The 25,478-nt window shown below is 52.8% G+C and overlaps 1 pseudogene; it reads left to right on the top strand.

The window, feature by feature from the left end:
- Positions 1-1,652: 1,652 nt before the first annotated feature.
- LOC149336927 (uncharacterized) lies at positions 1,653-23,808 on the top strand (annotated as a pseudogene).
- The last annotated feature ends 1,670 nt before the right edge of the window (positions 23,809-25,478 follow it).

The following is a 25,478-nucleotide window of genomic DNA, read 5'->3' as shown; positions in this document are numbered from 1 at the left end:
GACGATGCCCTTTGGGGGCAAAAGCGACAGAACCGCACCCAACGGAACGAAACTAAACAGAAGCGCTGGCAAAAGGCAAAAGCGGAAACTGTACACGAACGATGCACACCAAGAACTCGAGCAACAAGCAACGAGGTAAAAGTAGGGCTAGTAGAATCGAGTTTCAAACAAAAGCAAGCAGAATGGTCAAAAGATATGACCAGGGTATTACATCAGAGCACCGTCAACCTTGGCAGCGGGACGATGCCATTGCCGCTACTCTGAGCGAACGCTGTCATAAATTTTTACTAAGCAAGCGCTATACTTTCTAACAAAATGCACACAACTAAAATATTTTAAAAAGGAATCACTGCAATTGTTTTTGATTGCTTTTGAAACGCAAAATATGTCCTAATTATTTTCCTCTTCTAGTTGTTTGTCCACTCATTTCATTTTGGCGCTTTAGTTCCACCCATAATTTGATGTCGCTAGCACTTGGTTCTGGACCGCATTCGGGCTCCGGCTTCGCGACCTATTTCAATAGACCTTGGCGCGGGCAGAGGCACGGGCGCGGGCTTTGGCGCGCTTGGCTAGCGCGGGTTTTGGCACGTTTGGCTAGAGCAGCTAGCGTTTGGCGGGTGTGTCTGCATTGTCTGCGCGCTGTCTGTCACCAATTGAAACGCGCGTTGAAGCGTGGCTGGCGTGACCATTAGCACGTCCAAAGGCAAGTTATTTTTCACATCTTGTTCATGCGGCTTCTTTGCACACAGGTTCTAAGGTAGCCACGCAACCGTTATTTAGTCTGTTCTTTAGTCTTAGTCCTGTATGGTGGTGGTGTTCGTCTCAAAGGAGCATGTCTGTATGCATGCTTTGTTTCGCCGCATAAGGTCACTGCAGCATCGGGTACTCCCTATGCATAACGTTCCTTTATGGAGTTTCCGCACAAACTAAACTGCGACGGTGACAACGCTGGGCGGAGGCCACGGTGGCCATTATGTTGACGCGTGGCAAGTGCTCGAATTTTTTGTGCTGTCCGTTTACATGGAACTTTGGAGCCAAATATGAAAGTGTATAAACAGACACTTTGTGCCGAGTACAATTAAGATAAGTGCCGCTCGGTTGCAATTAAGATAAATGCCGCTCGCTCGCGGCGCTGCAAAAATATAGGAGTGTAGAATGTGGCAATATTTTGAGTGCTTAAAAAGTGTTTTGAAATATACTAGACCACTGCAGTCGACATTTGTTTGCAAGCGCTTCCTCGTGGATATCAGCTTGCTTGAGACACCTTCGCACAGAGAAAGCTTTCACTTCTTTAAACCTGTTTTTTATACATTTTTCTGATTTGAAAACCACTTTCTCTTTACAGGCATTCTTTATTGATACGCAGGACACGACACGGATCAGTCTGGACGCTCATTTCAGCGTCGCGTTAGAGGCGCCGTAGACGCTAGCCTTGAAGTTGCGTCATCGCAGCAATTGTGCACGAGCTTGCAGGCGCCGTGCGGAGCTAAAATTGATTCAGACCAATCAGACGAAGAACCGAAGCAATATGATTCTTCCTCAGACCTTTTCCGTCCTCAACGCTCGTTTCAGCGGCGCGCACGCCACAGTGTAAACTCGTTGCATGCTTATCGCCCGGTGCACGTCAACACGCTCATGTGCTGCCACCAGAGATGTTTGAGTATAATGTTAGCGACAGGCAAACAGGGTGCATTAAGGTCCGTTTCAGGTACTGGGCAGTTAAATTCAACCTCTCGCACCGCTTCCTTAAAGCACTTATGAAATACCTCCTAAAGTCATCTCCAGCGGATCTGACTCAACTACCGAGGTCCGCTGTGTCGTTGCTGGGAACGCCCAGGAGAACAGCAGGAATAGTCAGCCTCGGAAACGGACACTACTTCCATTTTGGTCTCGCGGCTGGTCTGCAACATGCGTTGGGGGAAACGTGCAGCATATCTCAACTTCTAGAACTCGTTGTCAACATAGATGGCTTGCACCGTACTAAGAGCACCAACGCGCAGTTCTCGCCCATACTGTGTCAACTGAAAAACGTTGAAAGTATTGAGCCTTTCCCCGTTTGCGTGTACTTTGGGCACAGCAAACCTGCGAGCAGCAATGAGTTGTTGAAGGAGTTTGTTTTAGAACTCAGAGAAATCCTAGCCCTAGTTTGTGAGGCCCCTGTCCGTGCATTTGCGTTGTCGGTAAAAGGACACAGTTTACACTCCAGCTGTACTAAGTGTATAACAGCGGGCAGGTTTGTTAATGGCAGAATGTGCTTCCCAGAGCTGCATGCGGCCCCTAGAACAGATGTCAGCTTTAGGGAAAACACCGATGAGGACCATCATATCGGCACATCCATTCTTGAGGACTTCTCTCTCATTTGACTCAGTCACACAGGTTCCTGCTGAGTTCATGCACTTGGTGTGCGTAGGGGTCGTGCATTATTTGCGGCGGCTCTGGTTTCAAGGTCAATATTCATTCAGAATGGCTTCTGGAATAAAAGATGAGATTGCTCAAAGAATTGAAGGCCTTGCAGCTTGTATTCCATGCGAGTTTAACCGCAGACCAAGGTCACTGAGCGAGATAGACAGGTGTAAGGCGACAGTGTTTCGGCTCCTGTTGCTTTACCTGTGGCCTGCAAAACTTTATGACCGTGTACAGAGTGATTTTCATGGGAACTACATGATTTTACATTGTGCATTTACAATCCTAGATTCCTCTAAATTGTGTGTGCAGTTTTTAGAATATGCCGAACAGTTGCTTCAGCAGTTTGTCACCACCTTTAAGGACATGTACGGGATAGATTTCGTGTCTCATAATGTCCATGGTCTTTTACACTGTGCAGAAGATGTTAGAAACTTGGGGCATCTAGACAGTTGGAGTGCCTTCCGGTCTGAAAATTTAATGCAGCGATTAAATAGGCTTCACCGTAAGCCCAGCAAGGCACTACAGCAGCTCTGCAGGAGAGTTAGTGAGGAGAGTGCTGCATCGAGCAGGGCACAGGCAGTAAGAAATCAGGTAGAGCCAACGTTGCTTTTCCTTCATTATGATGGTCCTTTAAAAGATCACTCGGAGGGCCAACAGTGCCGTAAGCTTGTACAACACCAGTGTTTCACTTTGACTGTAGCATGTCCTAACAACACGTGTCTCCTGTTGGATGTAACAGTGATTGTTGTGGTGAACATTGTTGCGCAGTATCACTGTAGAGACGTGCTTCTTGCTGGTCGCAAGTTTTCTGTTAAGCGTGACTTTTATGAATACCCTCACTTGTCATCACTTCTAAGTGTGCTCTTTGTCTCCCACCCCTGTGTTCGGCGTTCTTTTCCATTGAAATTAAATTTGCTTTCCCATGCAGACACACCACTGTCGGATGACTTCTTTTCAGTCTAAGCATTAGCTTGAAGCGGCGCACTCCGTTAGTTTTCAAGCACGTATAGCCGAATAGTTTCAGTGCTGAATGATCACTGCGTTTAATTTTTTTTTCAAATTTCATCCCTTTTATAACATCACCTTAGTGTTGGGCTTCTAACGCAAAAAACAGACCAAAACCGGCACAACACTTTGGAGATTGCAAGTCGCCGCTGCCTGCTTTCTGTGTCGTATTTTTTAGCAGTGATACAGACGACTGGTAATACATAAGGTAGTCCTAGTCTACACGCGTGATCGCTGCCGGAAATTTCAATTAAGGATCCTGGTTTACAACGGCTGCCTGCTGTGCGATGTAAGTGAGCCTAATCACCACATGCAGCCGGTACTAGGCCGGAGCCTCCTATCACGCGTTTATTCCTCCTTTAGTTAACGCTCTTTGTGCAGGCTTTAGTATTCACTTGGTGCCCTAAAACACATGGGGTCGTTGCCGTGTCACTAGGGCAAAATTTTGATCCAGGAGGGTAGCATATACGTGCCTTCATTGTGCGCTGACAGCGCGCAATACAAAAGCTTATGTCGTCGAAATTTCTCAACAATAAAGTCAGCAGAATTGGCGCGTAAAATTTTGAGCACAAGAGTTTAAGGGAACCTGATCGAGAAGGAACTAGCAAATGCCGGTAATGAAACTGAGCTTCCAAGGTGGCGAAATGCTTACACTCCCTTGTGCTGCGCGATGACATTTCATGTTTAAAAACTTGTGCTTGTAGCTGTCTCAGCCGGAACCCTCTGTTTGTTATTTCGCTGCCTCCTCCGTCCAATCTGCAACTGCTTGGTAGAGCTGTACGCCGACAAAGAGGAAGCTATTGCGCTATTTTTTCCCACAACCTTCCTTCTCATCATAGCCGATTTCTTGAAGGCTATTAAGGAGTTGATTTTTAATTCGTTCAGCCCTGATACATTAGGGACAACGCAGAATAGCTGTTACAAATGGGAGTTTAAAAGATCTAGAAACTGAAACCAGAACTGAGCTGACTCCCAAAACGTCTCTATATTCTTCTTCTTCTCCCTCAGTAAAAATGGCACATACCCACGTGGGGGGATTGGTCAAGGTACAGTGGTGAATTCCAAGGAAGCATTTGTGAGGGAAAAAAAGCGTGAAGCGGTGAATTAAAATAGTGGAGTGAATGAAAGCAAGAAAAAATACATATTGATTGAATTAAAATAATAAAATTATAATAATTGTTGAATAATATTATAAAATAAACAAATATTGAATGCAAAGCACAAACTAAAGTGCACTTTTTGGACATTCGGCAGCATTTTATGTAGAGTTAACAACGCTAACCGGCTATGAAGTTAACCGACTATCATGCCCTTTGTTGGTTAGCCAGCCTCCGGTATCCCGCAGCGCGGCTCGCAAGATGGAGCCGACGCCTTCAGGAATTCGATATTACTGTGACGTACAAGTCCGGCAGTAAACATCTGTACGCCGACTGCTTTTCCCGTGCTCCAGTGCACCCAGCTCCGGAAGCCCCTATTGGCAACGACGCCTTTGTGAACACCCTCAGTCCCACCGAATTCGTCGGCCAGCAGCGCACTGACCCGAATATCCGAGCCGTACTAGACTTCCTTCAAGGTACACGCGCTACGCTCCCTAAGGGCTTTAGCCGCGCTTTAACTTCTCTGTCTCCGCGAAGGCGTTCTTGTGAAGAAGAATTTTGCCCCGAATAGTCGCCAGTACTTGAGCTACTAAGACTACGCGACGAAATGTTGCACGCCTGTCACGACGGACCCCCTTCTGGCCGCCTCTGTTTCACTCCAACCCTCGCCAGAATTCAGGAAACGTACTTCTGGCGCGGTCTATACGCCGCCGTGGCGCATTATGCACGAACTTGCCGGGATTACCAGTGTCGTGCAGTTCTACCTTTCTTGTCTGCTAGTTTTCTCAAGCCCATTCCACCCCCGTTCGGTTCATGCCAAGAAATTGGTATGGACTTGCTTGGACCGTTTCCTATATCCAGAACTGGAAACAGAGTAATCACAGCAGCTATTCACCACCTGACGCGCTACGCGGAAACGGCAGTGCTCCCCAGTGGCACAGCCATTGAGATCGCCAAAATATTGGTTCATCAAATTGTCTTCCGGCACGGAGCACAAAAGGTTCTGATTACAGACTGAGGGCCTACCTTCTCGGCTCAGTTAATGCAGCACATTCTTGTTCTGAGTTTCACTCACCCCCACAGGACGACTACCTACCACACGAGGACAAACGGACTAACGGAACGGCTCATCAAGGCACTTGCTGATATGCTGTCGATGTATATGAATGTAGAGTGTAGAACATGGCATGACGTCTTACGTTATGAAACGTTCGCGCACAATACCGTCGTCTAGGAAACCACCAGCATGAAACCATTCTCTATAGTTTACGGACGCACGGTAAAAACAAAGCTCAATCCCATGCCTCCCCCATTAGGCCACTCCATAAGTGACGACTTTACCACTTTTCTCCAACCACCAACATGACACCATACTCTCTAATTTACAGACGCATGGCAACGACAACGCTCGAAGCCATGCTAGACGACCCGGTAAGTGACGACGTTACCACTTTTCATCAACGGGCCAAAGATACTGGCCAGCTTGCCCGGGTGCGCTTTCAAGGACAAGACAGGGATGCACGCCGCTACAGCCTGAGCTTACGAGATGCCGCATTTCTGGCTGGCGACCTTGTCTGGGCTAGAGTCCTTCGTAGTGTCCATGACCTCAACTACGAGGTTGTACCTCACGCAACACCCGATCCCCAACGACGCAAGAGCTCCGTGGTGTCCCACGTGGTCCGCCTCAAACTTTACAGCGCTAGGACGCGCTGTCTTTGTGTCGTGTGTGTCCTGTCGAGTGTGTGCCGTGGGTGGGAATCATCGGGTCGATGTTTCCCAAACGGGAGGGGGCGGGCCTAATGCCACCAGCGTTAAAGAGGGCAACAATGATTTCGGAGGAAGAAGTGTGTACGGCTGGTGCTCTCACCTCGGCCGTTCCGCTATGCACTCCGCCCAATCCCCTGCCGTGAGTTTGTGCCATTAAGCCTGAGGACATCATCATTATCATCATCTCGATGAACGCTGCGGTGCTTAAGTTTTCAGGCTTCGTTCTTGATCCGCCCGCAAGGCTACTTACCTACGTGAATGTATTGCCACGTATCATTGTACTGTTCGTTCGTTCGCGCAAGGCCGCAGAAAAGGGGTGTTATCATTTTTGTTCGTGACCTGTTATCTCGAAGTTTCCTTGCTGGCTTTAAATTGAACGATGCCGCGAGCAGCGGGCATTCTTAGCTCGGCGACTGACCAGCACGTTTGTTGCTTACGCCGCCGCCGAGTGATTCAGTTCTTTTGCGGGCGCAAGTCAGCCCAAATAAAGAGCTTCGTTCGCAAGTCTTGCTGGTGTCTTCCTGACGACTGGACTGCCGTCACTACAACGTGACATCTGGTGGAGGTGCTGGGTAGCCTTCCATGTACCGGACACCCCTACAAGCCGTGACGCCAGCCCTCTGAGTCATCAACCGCAGGACCTGAGTCCAGTCCACCGCGCTAGCCGACGCCTGCAAGGGGACGCACCAGAGTTCGGGAATCTGCCGGACCCTACCCGGAAGCGGAAGCCAGCCGCAACGTCTACCATGAGCCTGCCCCAGACGACGACTCCAATCATTCTTCACCAGCCCCGGGTGCCAACAACCTTCGACGCTTCGCCTGGCGCCGACCCCGAAGAATGGCTGGAGCAGTGCGACCGTGTGGCTATCTTCAACAACTGGGACGATGCCACGAAACTTAGGTACGTCTTCTTCGCCTTGGAGGGACCAGCAAAAGTCTGGTTTGAGAATGAGGAAGCTAACCTCAATAACTGGGAAACCTTCAAGGAGCAGCTTCTAAAGACCTTCACGAACGTCGTGCGAAAGGAGAGAGCCCAGCAGCTGCTACAGTCTCGCATACAACACCCAAACGAGACCGTTGCTGTGTACACTGAGGAAATGAAGCGTCTCTTCCGGCGTGCCGACGCGAGCATGAAGGAAGAAGAGAAGGTGAAGTTGCTTATGCGAGGAGTTAAAGAGCAACTATTTGCGGCCTCGTTCGCAACCCACCGAAAACCGTCGCGGAATTCGTAGAAGAAGCATCCACAATGGAGAAAACTCTTGACGCCCGAGCCCGCCAGTATGACCGCCAGCAGCGCTTTTTGTCAGCAAGCTGCATGGACACCGCTAACAACGATAACCTCCGGGAGGTTATACGTGAAGTTGTGCGAGAGGAGCTCCGACGATTGCTACCAACGGGAACGTAGCCGCAACTTTCATAGCTCACTGACGTCATCCGGGACGAGGTTCAACAGGCCTTGGGTGTGACGCCGACACCCACGCAGCCTCTGCAGCCTCCAGCCATGACTTACGCCGCAGCTGTGCGCCGTCCTGCACCTCTACGACGGGACCCAAGCCCCTATCGCCCTCAGCCAGCTGCGTTGGACCGCCGCCCACTCGCCCCAACCCGCCCCAACCCGCCCGTCCTACGAGCGACGCGCGCAGCCGAGGAAATGCGACGAGTGGAGAACTCCCGACCAGCGCCGCCCACTATGCTTCCACTGTGGCGAAGCCGGTCACGTCCTCCGGCACTGCCCATACAGAAGACTGGGCCTCCGAGGGTTCTCTTACGACGCTCCACGACCCCGACCCGGCCAGCGACCAGCCGAAATCGAGGCGTTTTTACGTCGGAAAGAATACTCATCGCCGAGCCGCCTATCACGTTCCCCGTCGCCATCGTCCCGGCGCTTTGTATCTCCTAGCCGAGGTTGCGCCGTGCGTGGACGCTCCCCCAGCCCCCGAAGGTTAAACTAAATAAAGCAGCCTCTGGAGGTGAGGTTCCTTCTAAGCGCAATGACAAAGATCCTCCATCGACGAGTACTCAAGACCATGCCTCAACTACGACGACAACACCGACGACGACAACACCGACGACTACGGCACCGACGACGACGGCACCGACGACGACGGCACCGACGACGACGACACCGACGACGACGACACCGACGACGACGACGACGCGGCCAGACTTGAAGCTTTTACCGCTGCCCAGTCAAGTAACGTCGCAGTACGCCCACCGCAACCTCACTACTCGACGAAGCCGAGATCGGACACAGAAGACAACGTACAATACGAGAACGCGAACAAGTGACCTTGAAGTTACGGTCGACGGTCACGCGGTTAATGCCTTGGTGGACACGGGAGCTGACTACTCTGTCATGAGTGGCCCACTCGCTGTCCGACTCAGGAAGGTAACAACAACCTGGGATGGCCCACTGATCCGCACCGCAGGTGGCAACCTGATTACGGCGTCAGGACGCTGTACCGCGAGAGTTAATGTAAATGGAAGAACCTATGCGATAACCTTCCTGATCCTACAGCAATGCTCGAGAGACGTGATTTTGGGAATGGACTTCCTGAACGAACATCGGGCGATCATCGACCTTCGATCTAAGTCGATCAAGCTTTCCGCGGAAAAAGCCATACCTGTTGCGACGGGCGTGACTCATCAGGTTGCCTTAAACGTCCTCGATGAAGCATTGAGCGTGCCGCCCCGGTCAAGTTTTCTCGTCGGCATAGGTACTGGAGACATCGAAAATACCGAAGGCGTTATCGAGGGGAACACCCAGTTACTCCTGGATCGAGGATTGGGCGTCGCGAGGGGAGTCGCCGAAATCCGAAATGGCCAAACCCAGGTGTTGCTAACCAACTTCACGGAAGAATACCGGCATCTAAACAAAGGTACGACGATCGCTTTCCTCGACGAGCTGGCAGACATCAGAGACGTATTTGCCCTACCCGACTGTGAGGATCTGTGAGATTGCAGGTCTTATTTTAAACAAACACAAAAGTACAAACAATAAACGAGGCGGATTTTATCGGAAAGGAAACCAATTTCAATAGGAGCGAGAAAAAAAAGGAAAGGAACAAGAGAACAACGCAACAACACACGGGAAAAACACACAGGGAAACAGAACAAGGTGCTTACGAAAAATGCAGAAAAAAGAGTCAAAGAGGAAAGTCACACTACTTGTCTTATTCGAGCAACGAGCGGAGAGGACTGGCTGGGTGTCGGGCAGTCAAGGAGTCTCTTGGCGTTCCAATGTCGATGCAACGCTACCGCAGCGTCAGCGTTCGTGGGTCCCGGCACGGTTCCCAGGTCTGGTATCCCGGAAAAAGTCACGTAGGCGCCAGAGGCGGCCTGTGTGGAGCAGCTGACGGATGGACGGAGAAGAGTAGCGCCTGAGCCTGGTGGTTGAGGCTCTCGACGATGGAAGTTGTGGGAATCCTGGCTTTCCGCCGTCGCCTTTGCGCGGCTAGCCGGCCTCCCGCGTTGTTTCTCTTCTCTCCCTTGCTCCCGCCTCAGGCGGTGGAGAGGCGGCTGGGTGACTAATCACCGTCATTTAGCCACAGCTCCGCCCCGGCTCCCCAAGGGCCTTTGCCATTGGCGCCTTTTGGCGGGAATCCGGGACCCGCTCTGGGCGGCCGCGCACCGCGCGACCGTCCGAGCTGGGCCCAGAGAGAGATCCCTCCGAGACAGCGTAAGGTGCGTACGTTACTGTTTGTCCGTGCCGGCCTTTGCCGTTCGGACCAGTGCTTACTCGAGCTCGCCCGCACGTGTCCTCTGACCTGCAGCGGCTCGAGCCTGTCCAGCGGGATCCAGCGACCTCTGACAGGCGTACCTTGCGTTGAATGCCCACTCTCTCTCGCAACCGGCCCAACAGTCGACACGAGAGAGAGATCGCAGCACTGCCGCGGGGACATTCTCCTGCAGCGGCGTGCTAGCGGTGCGCATTACTCGAGTCGCTTCGTGCGCGCAGCGGAGCCTTGCTCCTCGCGCGCCCCCGGGACGGGGTGACGATTGAGTGCGTGTGTACTGCTGAAGGACGACGTGAATAAACGTCTCCTTTGTGAACTTGGAGGCCTATTTCTTTGCGGCGAATCGCTCTCCTCCCAGCGGAGGTTGAGTGCGCTGCAGCGGTGTCCCAGTGTGTGTGTGGTGACGGCTGATCGGGGCCCTTGGCTCGCGCGAAGCTCGAACCCGCGGTGGGTGGTGGCCTGTGTCCACTTAGAAACCCACAACTGGCGCCCAACGTGCTAAGTCATTGGCGCTTACGCCTTAGATGGCACATTAGCCGAGCAGGTCGCCTTGACGATCACGCTTGCGCACCAACACCCCCAGCGGGGCACTCGGCAGCTACATGTCGGCTCCCTACGGAGTTGTAGCGTCGTTTTATCCGCTGGCTGCTGTTCCTTCGAATAGCTAGACACCGTGGTTGGCCGCGGCCCCCATTGGGGTTTACGGCGACACAACCCAAAATGTCGACCACGCGGCTCCCATTGGAGCTGTACCCGGAGCACCCTGCGGTGCATCCGCTGGTCACATGCCTCAGCTGTGCACGCTTTCCGCCCAGTGCGAAAGCAGTTCGTGTCACGCTGCCGCAACCGGCAGTTTCGAACAGCAGCAGCCGTGCCCCGCGAGCAGTCAATTCTGCTCTGGGAACGGCGAGGCGCTGGCCCGGTTCCCTGTGGAAACCACGCCGCTCATCGAACTAGGAGCCTTGCCTCCCTCGTTCGTGCAGCCCGCCCAAGCCTCCACTGAGGAAGGGGTGAAGTAGCTGAGGCCGGGGCTCCATTGAGCCAGATGCGGAGAAACTTCGAGCCATACTCGAATTTCCCGCGCCCAAGGACGTACGCGGCCTGCGCCGTTGTGTGGGAATGGCCAACTTTTATCGTCCTGTGCCCGCGTGCAGGCACCCTTGACCTAGCTCTTGGGAAAGACTGCCGCGTGGCGATGGGAGCCCGAGCAAGAGCGATCCTTTCGCCTCCTGTCTAGTGCCATTGCCGAGACAGCGCAGCTCAGGCTACCCGACCTGACCAGACAGTTCGTAGTCCAGACTGACGCGAGCGATCTGGGTTTAGGAGCAGTTCTCCTACAGGAATTCGATGGCGTGCTGCAACCGCTGGCCTTTGCCAGCCGCTCCTTGCTGCCCTCGGAGAGGAATTATTCCGTGACCGAGAAGGAGTGCCTCGCCATCGTGTTTGCACTGCGCAAATTCGACGTCTACCTTGATGGAACGCAATTCGTGGCGCAGACAGACCACAGTGCGCTCAGCTGGCTGATGCGGCTCCGCGAGCCTGCGGGTCGGCTGGCGCGCTGGGCTCTCCTCATACAGCATTACGACTTTTCGGTGCAGTATCCAAAGGGGAGCACAAACGTGGTAGCTGACGCGCTATCCCGTGCCCCACTCGCCAGCGGCGCCTTGACGCCTGTAGGCGGAGGGGGCGAAACAGCGGACGAGCCGCCGGGCGGCAAGGAGGGGGAGCCCGCAAACGGGTTAACCCATTCCGCTAACCAGGCAAGCAGCGCTTCGCAAAGCGGACGAGAGGCAAAGCTCTTCGTGAGCGCCTCGGAAGTGCCGACGCGAACGGAAATTTTGGCTGCAAACCTGAGTGGGGACGAGACCATGCTCCCCTCTGGGATGACTGGAATCGTTTTCATTTGTAAGAGCTACTGAAAGCCCAGCAAAGTGACCCCTTTTGTCGCGAGGTGAGCGACGGTCTCAGGGAGACGGAGCGCCGTGACGCTACTTGTATTGTAGCGGGCGCAGGGAGGGCAGAAGCCAGCGTGTGTCGCGGCGAACCCCGGGGAGTCATATTTGCTGGACCATGACGGGCTCGTGCTGAAGTAAATAGCCACCGATGACGAGTCCATCGACCCGTTGAAGGTGGTTATCCCCAAAAGTCTAAGAGGCGCACTTTTGCGATTCTCTCATGACGAACCACTGGCCGGTCATCTGAGTGGCTCCAAAGTTTTTGCAAAACTGAGTCAATCGGTGACGTGGCCCGGCATGAAGCGTGACATTTTCCGCTATTGCCGTTCCTGCCATGTCTGTCAAGCGGTGAAGTCACGGGGCGGCAAGCCGCCTGGAATGATCAAACCGATTGACAGTGTGCGTCCGTGGCAGATGGCCACCTGCGATTTGATGGGGCCTTTCCCCAGGAGCAAGCAGGGGTTCATTGAGCTGAAGGCCTAGGCGCCACGGTCTGACGAGCTTGCGCCGGTACCCATTGGTATCAAAGGCAAGCGCAAAGGCACAACTGGTGCTGCGGAACGCAAGCGTACGGAGCACCGGTACAATCTGAGGCGACGGTCACCGGTGTGATTGATGCCGGACGGCGGACTTTTCCGCAACCGAAGGCACGCAGCCTCAGCTAGCTGGCGAGCTTTCTCGTCAGGCCCTACCCAGGCGAAGCACGGTGTGTTATTTATTTTTTTTTGCAGCATGATCAGTTCCAGCCTTGTGTGTTTATCAGTTTATTTATCTGTTTGCTTTAGTCAGTTTTTAGCCACTTTCGTTTCCAGCTTGTTCGTCTGTTTTCGTTCTAACGTACCGAGATGTACATAGGTAACATGCGTTTGTGTTGGCGTTCAGTTTTTTTTACCAGACTTGTACATAGGCAAACTTCTGCCCGCTCGTGCTTGCTCTTATCTTCTAGAAGCAAAAGATGGGTGTCGTTTGTACGGCGCGCCTCTTCTCATTTCCGGCCCGACTGTGGGTGGTGGGCTCGTTAAGGAGCCGTGTGTCGCGGTGCGAGTTTTGTGCGGCCCGTATGGAGGGGAAGTTGGCGGGGCGTTTGGGGCGATGGGGGGGGGGGGGGGCGGAAAGTGCACCCTTTGACCCTCGCCGCGGCGCCTCTGGACGCTTCTGATGGGGGGGGGGGGTCGTTGTCGCCGACCAGCGTCCGCGCACTTGCGGGTGTATGCGTGGTTGTGGCTGTGACTGTGTGCGCGCGTAACCATGAGCCAAGGCGACGCCTGTGAGTTGTGCCGTTGTGTCCTTCTGCGTGAGCGCGAGGATGAGAAGGACCCCTCGCTGTGGCCAAGGTTACACATCAGGACGCCGCCGAACGTCCTCGCCCGTTTCAGCCGGCGTGAAGGGGGTGCACTAACTGTCTTGTGCCCGAACGTGATGTGTTCAAGGGCGCGAAGTCAGTGCTCTGCCGCGGCCCCGTCGTCATCAACGCACCCTACATCAACGGAAAGAAGACCGCCATCACTCGTCGGCCCTCCCAACCTGTTCAACTTGAAGTCTGCGAGCGGTGAGTCGCCGACAGGCCCACTGGGCCGCGCCACCGAACTTTGAGGCTGGCACCCACCTGTAACATAGTTGTACAGTTGTATTCACATCTTCTTGTGTACCGTGTATATAATCTGCAAGCTGTTTTGATTTACTGAAGCGTATGCAAGTGTTGTTTGCCTTGTTTTTCCTTTGTTTTTTTTACATTGTTCTGGCTGGAACTGAAGTGCAGCTAGTTTTTTTTTTGTGTATTCATTTCTTTATTTTGGAAGTGAAGTGTAGTTTTTTTTGTGTATTGATTTCTTTATTTCTGGCCGCGTGCTTTGCCGATGGGTAGGAGGGCATTTAAGGAGAGGGGGATGTGGGAATCCTGGCTTTCCGCCGTCGCCTTTGCGCGGCTAGCCGGCCTCCCGCGTTGTTTCTCCTCTTTCCCTTGCTCCCGCCTCAGGCGGTGGAGAGGCGGCTGGGTGACTAATCACTGTCATTTAGCCACAGCTCCGCCCCGGCTCCCCAAGGGCCTTTGCCTTTGGCGCCTTTTGGCGGGAATCCGGGACCCGCTCTGGGCGGCCGCGCACCGCGCGACCGTCCGAGCGGGGCCCAGAGAGAGATCCCTCCGAGACAGCGTAAGGTGCGTACGTTACTGTTTGTCCGTGCCGGCCTTTTCCGTTCGGACCAGTGCTTACTCGAGCTCGCCCGCACGTGTCCTCTGACCTGCAGCGGCTCGAGCCTGTCCAGCGGGGTCAGCGACCTCTGACAGGCGTACCTTGCGTTGAATGCCCACTCTCTCTCGCAACCGGCCCAACGGTCGACACGAGAGAGAGATCACAGCACTGCCGCGGGGACATTCTCCTGCAGCGGCGTGCTAGCGGTGCGCATTACTCGAGTCGCTTCGTGCGCGCAGCGGAGCCTTGCTCCTCGCGCGCCCCCGGGACGGGGTGACGATTGAGTGCGTGTGTACTGCTGAAGGACGACGTGAAGAAACGTCTCCTTTGTGAACTTGGAGGCCTATTTCTTTGCGGCGAATCGCTCTCCTCCCAGCGGAGGTTGAGTGCGCTGCAGCGGTGTCCCAGTGTGTGTGTGGTGACGGCTGATCGGGGCCCTTGGCTCGCGCGAAGCTCGAACCCGCGGTGGGTGGTGGCCTGTGTCCACTTATAAACCCACAAAGTCCAGGTCTGGTGGCCCGGACGTCTGCGGCTAAGGCCCAAGCCCGGAACTCGGGCAGCCAGCAGAACTCGTCCACGTCCGTCGCCCACCGCGCTCTTCTCTTCTCTGCCACGTAATCCTCTTCGACCTGTCCCGGCGTACCCCTCAGCACGCGCTCCTCGTGCTTTGTCTTCTTCTCCTCACGAACGCCGCTGAGTGGCGCTATCTCCTTACACCGACCAACACGCAGAACCATCTGACCAAGGCCATCAACCCACGTTCGACATCAACCCGGCATTACCCCGGAGCAGACAAGACCAAAGACGCAGTCTTCTTCAAAGGTACACCGATTGCTTCTCATCAGCATCCAATGTGCAACGAACCCGGCTTGCCAAGCACCGCATTGTCACAGACGAACACGCACGACCACTGCGACAGAGCCCCTACCGCGTATCGCCGCTAGAACGCCAAGCTATCCGCAAGCAAGTTCAGCAAGTGCTTCGTGACGATGTCATCCAGCCATCGAGGAGCCCCTGGGCAGCACCGGTCGTCCTAGTGAAAAAGAAATACGGCACCCTTCGTTTTTGCGTCGATTACCGCCGCCTGAACAACATTACGAAGAAGGATGTCTACCCCCTCCCCCGCCTCGACGATACACTGGACCGGCTGTGCAACGCTAAGTACTTCTCATCGATGGACCTGAAGAGCGGCTACTGGCAAATTGAAGTCGACGAAAGAGATCGCGAGAAGACTGCGTTCATCACGCCAGACGGACTCTTCGAGATCAAGGTGATGTCATTCGGCCTCTGCTCTACCCCAGCGACGTTCCAGCGAGTAATGGATACGGTGCTCGCAGGCTTGGAGTGGCAGATTTGCCTAGTCTATGTAGATGACGTTGTTGTCTTCTCCTCAAGCTTTGAAGACCACCTCAGAAGGCTTCGGATAGTGCTAGAAACGATCAAGTCTTCAGGCCTGACACTGAAACCAGAGAAGTGCCACTTCGCCTACGAGGAGCTGCTGTTCCTTGGTCACGTCGTAAGCAAGGATGGAGTTCGCCCAGACCCCAAGAAGACGGCTGCGATCGCAGAGTTTCCACAGCCTAATGACAAGAAGGCTATACGCAGATTCCTTGGATTGTGCGCTTATTACCGGCGATTCGTCAATAATTTTTCGCGCATCGCTGAACCTTTGACCCAACTTACCAAGGCTGACGTGCCTTTTAAATGGGAAAGGCCGCAAGAGGAAGCTTTAAACGAGCTGAAGCGCCGTTTACAGTCCCCTCCTGTGCTTGGGCACTTTGATGAAAACGCCGAAACCGACGTTCATACCGATGCAAGCGCGGTGGGCTTAGGAGCGGTCCTCGTTCAGAAAAATGGCAGACAGGAGAAAGTTATCGCGTACGCTAGCCGTTCACTGGCGAAAGCCGAAGCCAACTATTCGACGACAGAGAAAGAATGTCTCGCCATTATTTGGGCCACGTCCAAATTTCGCCCCTACCTATATGGACGACCATTCAAGGTTGTGAGCGATCACCATGCTCTGTGCTGGTTGGCCAATTTGAAAGATCCCTCCGGCCGCCTTGCTCGTTGGAGCCTGCGTCTTCAAGAATTCAACATAACTATAGTCTACAAATCTGGCCGCAAGCATTCCGATTCAGACTGCCAATCGCGAGCCCCCGTAGACGCAGCACCAGAAGAGGAAGACGACGACGCTTTCTTAGGACCGGTAAGCGCCAGCAGTTTCGCGAAGCAGCAGCGCTCGGATCCTGAGTTGCAAAGCCTAGTTGATTATTGGAAAGGCAACACCGCATCGCCTCCCCGGGGGTTCAAGCGCCAACTGTCGTCCTCCGTCCTTCACAATAATGTCCTTCTGAAGAAGAACTTCGCGCCCAACAGGACAGTGCATCTTCTTGTCGTGCCCAAAAATCTCAGGCAAGATTTTATGCAGGCATGTCATAATGAGCCGACTGCAGGGCATGTCGGGATTGCTCGCAAGTTGCACCGCATCCAGGAGAAGTACTATTGGCCGCGGCTAGCTACCGACGTTTCCCATTACGTGAAAACGTGCCGTGAGTGTCAGCGACGCAAAACGCCTCCGACTAGACCAGCCGGACTCCTGAAACCCATACCACCGCCAACTAAGCCCTTTCAGCAAATCGGGATGGACCTCCTCGGCCCCTTTCCGATTTCATCATCAGGTAACAAGTGGATCATCGTGGCCACCGACTACATGACCCGATACGCCGAAGCAAAAGCGTTGCCTAATGGTACCGCAACAGAAGTCGCAAAATTTTTTGTCGAACAAATTCTCCTGCGACACGGCGCCCCCGAAGCGCTCATCACAGACAGAGGGATGGCATTTACAGCGGAGCGGACGCAAGCCATTTTAAAGTACAGCCAGACAAGCCATCGGAGGACAACTGCCTATCATCCGCAAACCAACGGACTCACAGAGCGTCTGAACAAGACCATCGCAGACATGCTCTCCATGTACATCGACACCGAACACAAGACGTGGGACTCTATTCTGCCCTACGTGATCTTCGCATATAATACTGCCGCCCAGGAGACAACCACGTTTACTCCATTCCAGCTGGTATACGGCAGGAAGCCCACGACAACACTCGACGAAATGCTCCCGCACGTTTCCGACGAAGACAACCTCGACGTCGCCGCCTACCTTCATCGCGCCGAGGAAGCCCGAAGACTTGCGCGGCTTCGCATTCAAGACCAGCAGCACACCGACGCCCGACGCTACAATCTGCGCCGACGAGACACGCATTACAAGCCAGGTGATCGGGTTTGGATATGGACGCCAGTTCGCCGCCGTGGATTGAGCGAAAAGTTGCTGCGACGCTACTTTGGCCCGTACAGGGTTCTCCGTCGCATCGGTGACCTCGACTATGAAGTCATCCCCGACGGCACGACAGCATCTCAGCGACGCCGCCCACGCCCGGAAGTCGTACATGTCGTACGCCTGAAGCCATATTATGAACGCTAAATGACTCGAAGTTTCATTCTCCGTGTTTGTTTTCATTTTAAGGGGGGGTAATGCCACGTATCATTGTAGTGTTCGTTCGTTCGCGCAAGGCCGCAGAAGAGGGTTGTTATCATTTTTGTTTGTGACGCGAGAAGCGACCGGACTTATCTCGATTGTTCACAGCCATGAACAGCTGTATCTACGTGTTTCTAGATTACACTAGATGATCTCGACCTGTTATCTCGAAGTTTCCTTGCCGGCTTTAAATTGAACGATGCCGCGAGCAGCGGGCATTCTTAGTTCGACGACTGACGAGCACGTTTGTTGCTTGCGCCGCCGCCGAGTGATTCAGTTCTTTTGCGGGCGCAAGTCAGCCCAAATAAAGAGCTTCGTTCGCAAGTCTTGCTGGTGTCTTCGTGACGACTGGACTGCCGTCCCTACAACATGACAGTATTATGGGTGCCTTTGACAGCATTGGTCAATGTGCTATCATAGATGGTCTAGATCAGACACACTGACGCTCGCATATACAAATATATCTCGACCTTCATCATCGCCCGAACTGCCACGATAGACATCGAATCTGCCAGGTCGTCTCCCTCCCAAAAACTCCAAAAGGCACACCTCAAGGGGCCGTCATAGCGCCACTGCTATTCGATATAGCCATGGCCCCTCTCGCCCACAAGCACTCCGCACTCTCTGACATCGGATATACGATCTATGCGCATGGCATTACCGTATAGACAACCCGAAGATCCCTCGTCGCCAAAGACCAAGCCCTACTAACAGCTATCAGTGTGGTCGAGCGTTTTGTTCAGGCGTGCAGTATGCAACCTGCACCGAGCAAATCGAAAATCATCTTTATTCACGATCCCCGCTATCGGTTCCTCCGCCCAATCATGCTCGAAATTTACAACTGCCCTACAGAGGAACAATCGCTCATCCAGGTGCTTGGCCCCTGAGTCCCTCATAAGAAAGAGCCCACTCACACAACTGGTACTCTACGAACGTCCAGGCTCAATATCGCCCATATGATACGGCGTTCCGCTTTTCATAGCAAGGGCATACGCGAGGACGAGACTATCCGCCTCGTCACAGCCGTAGCCATAAGATGAATCCAATTTCGTGTTCCATACTGCAATGGGATCGCAATGACAAGTAGGATTTATCCGCACCCTTTCTAAAACAGCTCTGCGCCTCCCCATGTGTGCATTCTCGACTAGACTTCTCGCTCTGGATGTTCACAAAACGTTTTCGCAAATCGCGGATGCTGTTCTGAAACTCCCAACGGAATCGTCCCCTCACCACCTCGGTGAGTAGGGTCATCCTTTCAAGAATAGGTGACCGCAAGCTACCAAGGCGCAGGCGCTGACCAGAATTCTGCTCGCCACTATCCGCTCCAGCCTTTACATAGACCTGGTCCCTCTTCACATGAACCACGTGTCACAGGCCCCCCGCCGTCAGATACGTCTTAGCAACCTCCGTAGGCAATACGGCCAAGACAGCCCGGCATGTGTGTCAGTGGGGCTTCGTGTGGACCGCCCGATAAATACGCCTCTGCTGCTGCCAACCGCACCAACACTGCTTGTATTGGAGTGTCCTTCGCGGCACCGGGCCCAGCGGCTGCAGGAGCCTCACCATAGCAATTATCATTAAAATGAGGACACCCACCACATGGCTTCCACATTTTTAGACTCCGAAGCCGACTAGGTCTCTTGACCCGGCGACGGTCGGCACCGTTTCGCCACACAGGCCACACTTTTGAAGAGAAAAGCTTCACTAGGCTCGTGAACACCGCGCTTCGCGTGAGCCGTGGATGGATGGATGAATGGATGAATGGATGGATGGATGGATGGACGGACGGACGGGCGGACGGGCGGACGGACGGACGGACGGACGGACGGACGGACGGACGGACGGACGGACGGACGGACGGACGGACGGACGGACGGACGGATGGATGGACGGATGGACGGGACGGGACGGGATGGATGGAAAAAACTTTATTGTTAATAATTTTCAAGTGTTCTTGACCCTTACGGGCCACTGGGTGCCGTGATCGATCCTTGGTCCAGGATGCCGCACTTGACTGCTGCCATTGTGGCTCGGCGTACAAGAAATCGCTGCGCTTCCTCGTCCTCGCTGGCCAGTAAGTGCTCCCACTGCATTCTTGGCTCTAAGTCTGCCTTAGGGCAGGTCCATGTGACATGCTGTAGTGTAGGTTGGCCCTGAGACCACGTACATAAGTCCGCATGTTGTGTAGGGGAAATCTTGTGTAGTTTGTGCAGGTGTGGGTGGACACCTGTTTGTAGTTTGCGCCACTCTACCGCCTCCTTTTTGGTGAGCCTTTTGTGTGGGTCTGGGTAGCGTTTCCGCTGACCCCTGTAATGATCGAGTATATCTGAGTACGTGGGGATAACTGGGTCAAAGGTGCCCGTGGTGCAAAGTGTTGAGTCTGCTCGGTTGACGTACCCTCGAGCTAACTCGTCTGCTGCCACGTTGCCCCTCATCCCCTGATGTCCGGGATCCCACAGCATGCTATGTTTAGTGTTTTTTTGACTTCTCGTCGTGTGTAGAATATGATTGGCGATGCTGTCGATCCTGCCTCTTGTGCAGTTTCTACATGCTTGTTTGGAGTCCGTCACTATAGTGAGGTCGTGTCCTATTGCGTTGCCGTGCGATATTGCCAGAGCAATGGCGGCTTCTTCAGCAGCTTCTATGTTTTGGGTTGTTTATCGTTGCGCTGGTTATTTCTTGCCGTCCTTCGTCTGTTACAACGGCGATCGTTTTGCGTTGGTATCGATACTTTGCTGCGTCCGTGTAGACTACGTTGGGATTGTCGCTGAGTTCCCTGGTGAGGGCTCGGACTCTGGCTTGTCGTCTTTCATGATGTATATTGGGATCCATGTGTGGGGGTATTGGTCTTACACGGATGTTGTTTCTGTCTTCATTATTAATCTGTTCCTTGTCTCTTTGTGTGCCTAGAGGTAGCCGTAATATCTCCAGTAGGTGTCTTCCCGTTCTGGTTTGAGTGAGTCTGTCTAATTGCGCCCTACGTTGCGCTTCTCGTAGTTCGGCTAAGGTGTTCGATACTTCCAGGGCCATTAGGTTTTCGGTTGGTGTGGACATTTGAAGTTTGAGCGCCGTTTTGTACGCTTTGCGTAGTATGGTGTCAATTTGTAGTCTCTTGCTCTTTTAGTTCGTGGTAGGGGAGGCTGTACGTTACCCTGCTCGTGGCGTGGCTGTTTATGAGTCGTAGGATGTCCTGTTCTCTCATCCCCTTCTTTTTACTGCTGACTCTTCGCACGATTCTGGCGACTTGCTCTGATGTATTCTTAATAGAGGCAATGGTTTTGCTAGATGTCCTGTGTTTTGCAGCCACATTCCAAGTACTCTGACTTCCGTTTTCTCAGGTATTGTCTCGTTTCCGAGTTTTAGGGTGATTAGGAAGTCGTATTTTCGTGTACCTTTTTTGATTCGTACGTATTCTGATTTTTCTGTTGAGCACGATAATCCTTTGGCCCTGGCGTATTGCTCAGTATGGTCGATCGCTCTTTGTAGCCGCTCTTGTTTAGCTTCTAGGGAGCCTGTGGTTGTCCATATTGTTATGACATCTGCATACATTGCGTAGCTGATGTTTTCTATTTCGTCGAGTAGTTTCGTGAGTCCTATCATCGCTGTGTTGAATAATAGCGGTGATATTACTGAGCCTTGAGGGGTACCCTTGTTTGGCACCGTGAAGCTCTCCGATCTTGTATTTCCGATGCCTGTCGTAGCCGTTCGATCCGTCAGAAATGCTTTGACATAACGGAAGGCTCTGTTTCCACAGTTTATGTTATTGAGACCTTCCGTGATGGCCGCATAGTCAATGACGGCAATCTGCAAAACCAACATAACGGATACGGACGTACACCACACTCTACTAGAAAGTGTACCCGAGAAACCAGCCGATGACAGCACTTTCAGCATAAACGTGTACAGCCCCCCCAAACAAAAGAACCCCAGAATACACGAACTGTTAAAAAAAGACAGCGATATGGCAGGCCAGAACCCACTGTTGATCCTAGGAGACTTTAAGGCGGCAAACCTCAGTTGGTGGTACCAAAAACTCGATGTCAAAGGTAAAATCATAGCAGAAAGCGCAGAAAAATACTGCATGGAGCTAGCTAACGACACTCCAACTACGACAAGGATAGGAAACAGCATCTGCAAAGACACCACGCCTGACCTAGCTTTCTCAAAAAACACCGAGAATATCCAATGGGAAAATACAATGGAAACCTTAGGGAGCGACCACTTCATCCTTAACATAGAAATAGCTGCAGGAGAAATGAAGAGATGCCTAGGGACTGCCAAAATCACAGAGTGGGAAGCCTTCAGAAACCACAGCGACGAAATAATAAAACCGATAACCAACATAGAAGAGTGGTGCACGGATCTTACGAACGTCAGACAAAAATACACGAAGATGATCGTTCGCATGGAACAACACCCAGACGTAGGCAGCCACCTTCTTCACCTATGGGAAGCACGAAGAAGCCTTATCAGGAGATGGAGGCAGCAAAAACGCACGAAACTCAAGCTGAAGATCGCAGAACTAACAAAGAAGGCATCAGAGCACGCGTGAGCCGTATCCCCCGGACTGACGTTATGCACAGCGCAGGCTACAGCGCATGTGCGCCGCTGCTTCTCCTCCTCGCCACCGTTTGACCTTTCGCCACAGTCGCGCGCAGTGCGGATTTGTAAGATGCGTTTGCCCATATCACAGCCGCAGACACTCGCCATGGAACGAGGACAAGAAGCAACAGACAGTGCGCCAGCAGACTGTCATATTTCGGCGGACACCCGAACCGCGCCGTAAGGGAAGGAAAATGAAAAGAAAATTGGTTTTAAGAAAAGAAAACGACACCTGTCTACCCGAACCCGAACCGCGCCTTAAGGGCCTTAAGGAAAAATGAAATGAAAATTGGTTTTAAGAAAAGGAAACGCCTGTCTCTCACATCCTGGTGTACACCCGAAAGGAATGATTCACACGAGGCGCAAATAAAAAATAGATAAAATACTGACAGTACACCAGGAAACTCTCACATAACGGTGGACACCCGACCCGCGCCGTGAGGGAAGGAAAATGAAAATAAAATTGCTTTTAAGGAAACAAAACGACGCCTGTCTCTCTCATATCTCGGTGGATACCCGAAAAGCGCCGTAAGGGCCTTAAGGAAAATGAAATGAAGTGACAATTGCTTTTAAGGAAAGAAAATGCCTGTCTGTCATATCTTGGTGTACATCCGAAAGGAATGCACACCACAGTACATGTCTCTAAAGCAACCTTCTAAGACAGCAAGTATTGACTACAAGCGCGGCTCCTCCTCCACCTCGCCGCAGCCTTTCGCTTCGAGATGTCTAGGCTTAACCTTAGCTAAGCCACAGACAATTTTTTTGTCCGGGCAGGGCATGTGTCCGCCCGGTGGCCCACAATGTCGCACTGTACGCAGGCCGGGATGGTTTTCTTGTACGCCCGCACAAGGGCCATCTCATATCGCTGCACGACTTTGCCCACGAAGGTGAGCGCTGCGACGACTGATTTTCCAAGCTTGCGGATATAGGCAGGCTCTCCAGGACGCCACTAGATCTCGTTTTGGAGCGACTCACTGGTCTCGTGCTTTGGCCGGTATGCCAGCGTCATGAGCCTCCGGGACATGAACGTTTGAGTGCATTGGGGCCGTGCGGGGGCCCAAGGACCGACGTGTCCAAAACTCCCTTGTTCCAAATAAAGTTTTCATCATCATCATCATCCACGATGACGACGTCGCGGCACAGGAGTTTCAAGTAGCCGAACAAGGCGAGCCGGCCCTTCGATGTTGTGATTTCAAAGCCACGCAGAATCTTGTCCGCGACGTGCGGCTCTGGTGTGCCTGCGACTATGAGGTTTTGCTCCCATGTGGGGAGCAGGCCGAGCGATGCTGCGACCTTGTCATCCAGTTAGGCCGCGAACGCTGCTCCCAGCTCGCCATGTTGGTACACATCCTTGAAAGCGACGGTCACTCGGGGCTTCAGAATGATGGCAATGTCTTCGAGATGAAGCCGCGGGAGCAGCTTAGGTTTCCAAGACGGTTCGGTCTTACATTGGGGCCCATCGTGAAGCGCTGCAGTGCGCGCCGCAGCGTTTTGCCTTTTCCAGCGGCCGGCTGAGGTGGCGTCCGCTTTCTTGGAGGTAGCGTGCCGCTTTCAGGAGCGGCGTTCGATTAGCTTGGCTGGCAAAAACCTTTTAAGGCGAAAGCCTTTAATGTCTCATCGTTGTAAGCAGCAATTGTCGACAGAAATGTCACGCTTTTCAATTGGTCGAAACGGTCGTGACGTCACAGTGCGCGAATTTCAAACGGGGCCAATTGTACTTTGCTAGTAACCATGCAACCAATTGAAGGGATCGTACAGTGATGCTCCAAGTGGGACTGAGCTTAGTTAATTGCTTAATTACCCAGTTAGCCTAATTAGCTTTTCTAGTCAGGCCATATAAATAAATAAAACCGAGTAGGAAATTGGTCGAGCTCGGGAATCGAACCCCGGTCTTCGGCGTGCGAGACGAGCATGCTATCCACTCCGCCATGCCAGCTCGATGGTTTGGAATGAACAAAGGCGCGTCTAGTGAATACGGTGTCTTCGCTCACTCCCATCATCCTCCCTTTCCTCCTGGCGAGGTTTAGGTGTCCACCGAGGTATAAGAGACAGATACATTTCCTTTCCTCAAAAACCAATTTACCGACGAGCGAGGCGGAGAACCGAATGGGCGATGGTGTTCTATGGACTCCCTGGCAGCGTTGCAAGACGCTGTCGCGTTCCACTCTTAGAGGCGAAGCTTAACATCTTCACCACACATCAGTGACCACACTTTAGGTAAAAAAAGTGCCCCCCCCCCCCCTGAATTTTGACGGCTGTCCATCGAGATATGCGAGACAGTTACTGCGTAATTTCCTTTCCTCAAATACAATTTTCAATTTCTTCATTACGGGCCCTCTTTGTCTTTATCGCCCACTTCCTCCCTTCCTCTACGGTGCGGTTCAGGTGTCCACCCAGATGACAGAGAATTACTGCGCCATTTCCTTTCCTCAAAAAGCGTTGCTTTCAAAGGGCAAGGCATCGCGCCGAACAGGTGGTGGCGTTCCGTGGACACCCTGGCAGCGCTACAACACGCTGTCGCGTTCCACTCCTAAAGGCGAAACTTAAGCGTCATTAATTAGCAGTTAATTAGTATTCAGGCATTGATCAGTAATTAAGCATTAATTAGTGATTTGTCATCACTTAGTAATTAGTACTGAATTATATGTGACGCCACCAGTGCCACAGAGGCAGTAAAAGTGGTGCGGAAAACGCTTTCGCCTCTACGCACTTTAGACAGTCAAAGTGCCTCCTGAATTTTTTCCTTCCATGTACCATACTTAATAAAGCCACTTGGAGGAGCGGCGTTCGATTAGCTTGAGGCCAGTGCTAGCAATAATCTTTTTTCCTTCCATTTACCATGTTTAATAAAGCCACTAGCAGCAGCAGCGTTCGATTAGCTTGAGGGCGGTGCTAGAAATAATCTTGTTCCTTCCATTTACCATGCTTAATAAAGCCACTTATAATACTACTCAATGGGCGCAGAATCCGGGCTATCAGGTGCTGGAGTTGCAGGACACTCGGACCAGGCCATGATGTCCGGGTCGTAGACACGCTGTATTATATTTTGAGACCCTATCCTGCCGCGGGTGGGCGACTCACGGCCGGGCGCCGGCGTAGGCGTCAGGCCTAGCGCCGCCGCCACGATGCGCAAGTGAAGATCGGCCTTAAAAGGCCTAAATGTAGCACCACCTGGGCGCGAGTGG

This window comes from Amblyomma mixtum, chromosome 7, assembly GCF_055824585.1.
Source record: "Amblyomma mixtum isolate Tamu chromosome 7, ASM5582458v1, whole genome shotgun sequence".
NCBI classification, from domain to species: Eukaryota; Metazoa; Arthropoda; class Arachnida; order Ixodida; family Ixodidae; genus Amblyomma; species Amblyomma mixtum.
The sequence above is the reverse complement of the archived record's forward strand: the minus strand, read 5'-3'. Positions and strand labels throughout refer to the sequence as shown.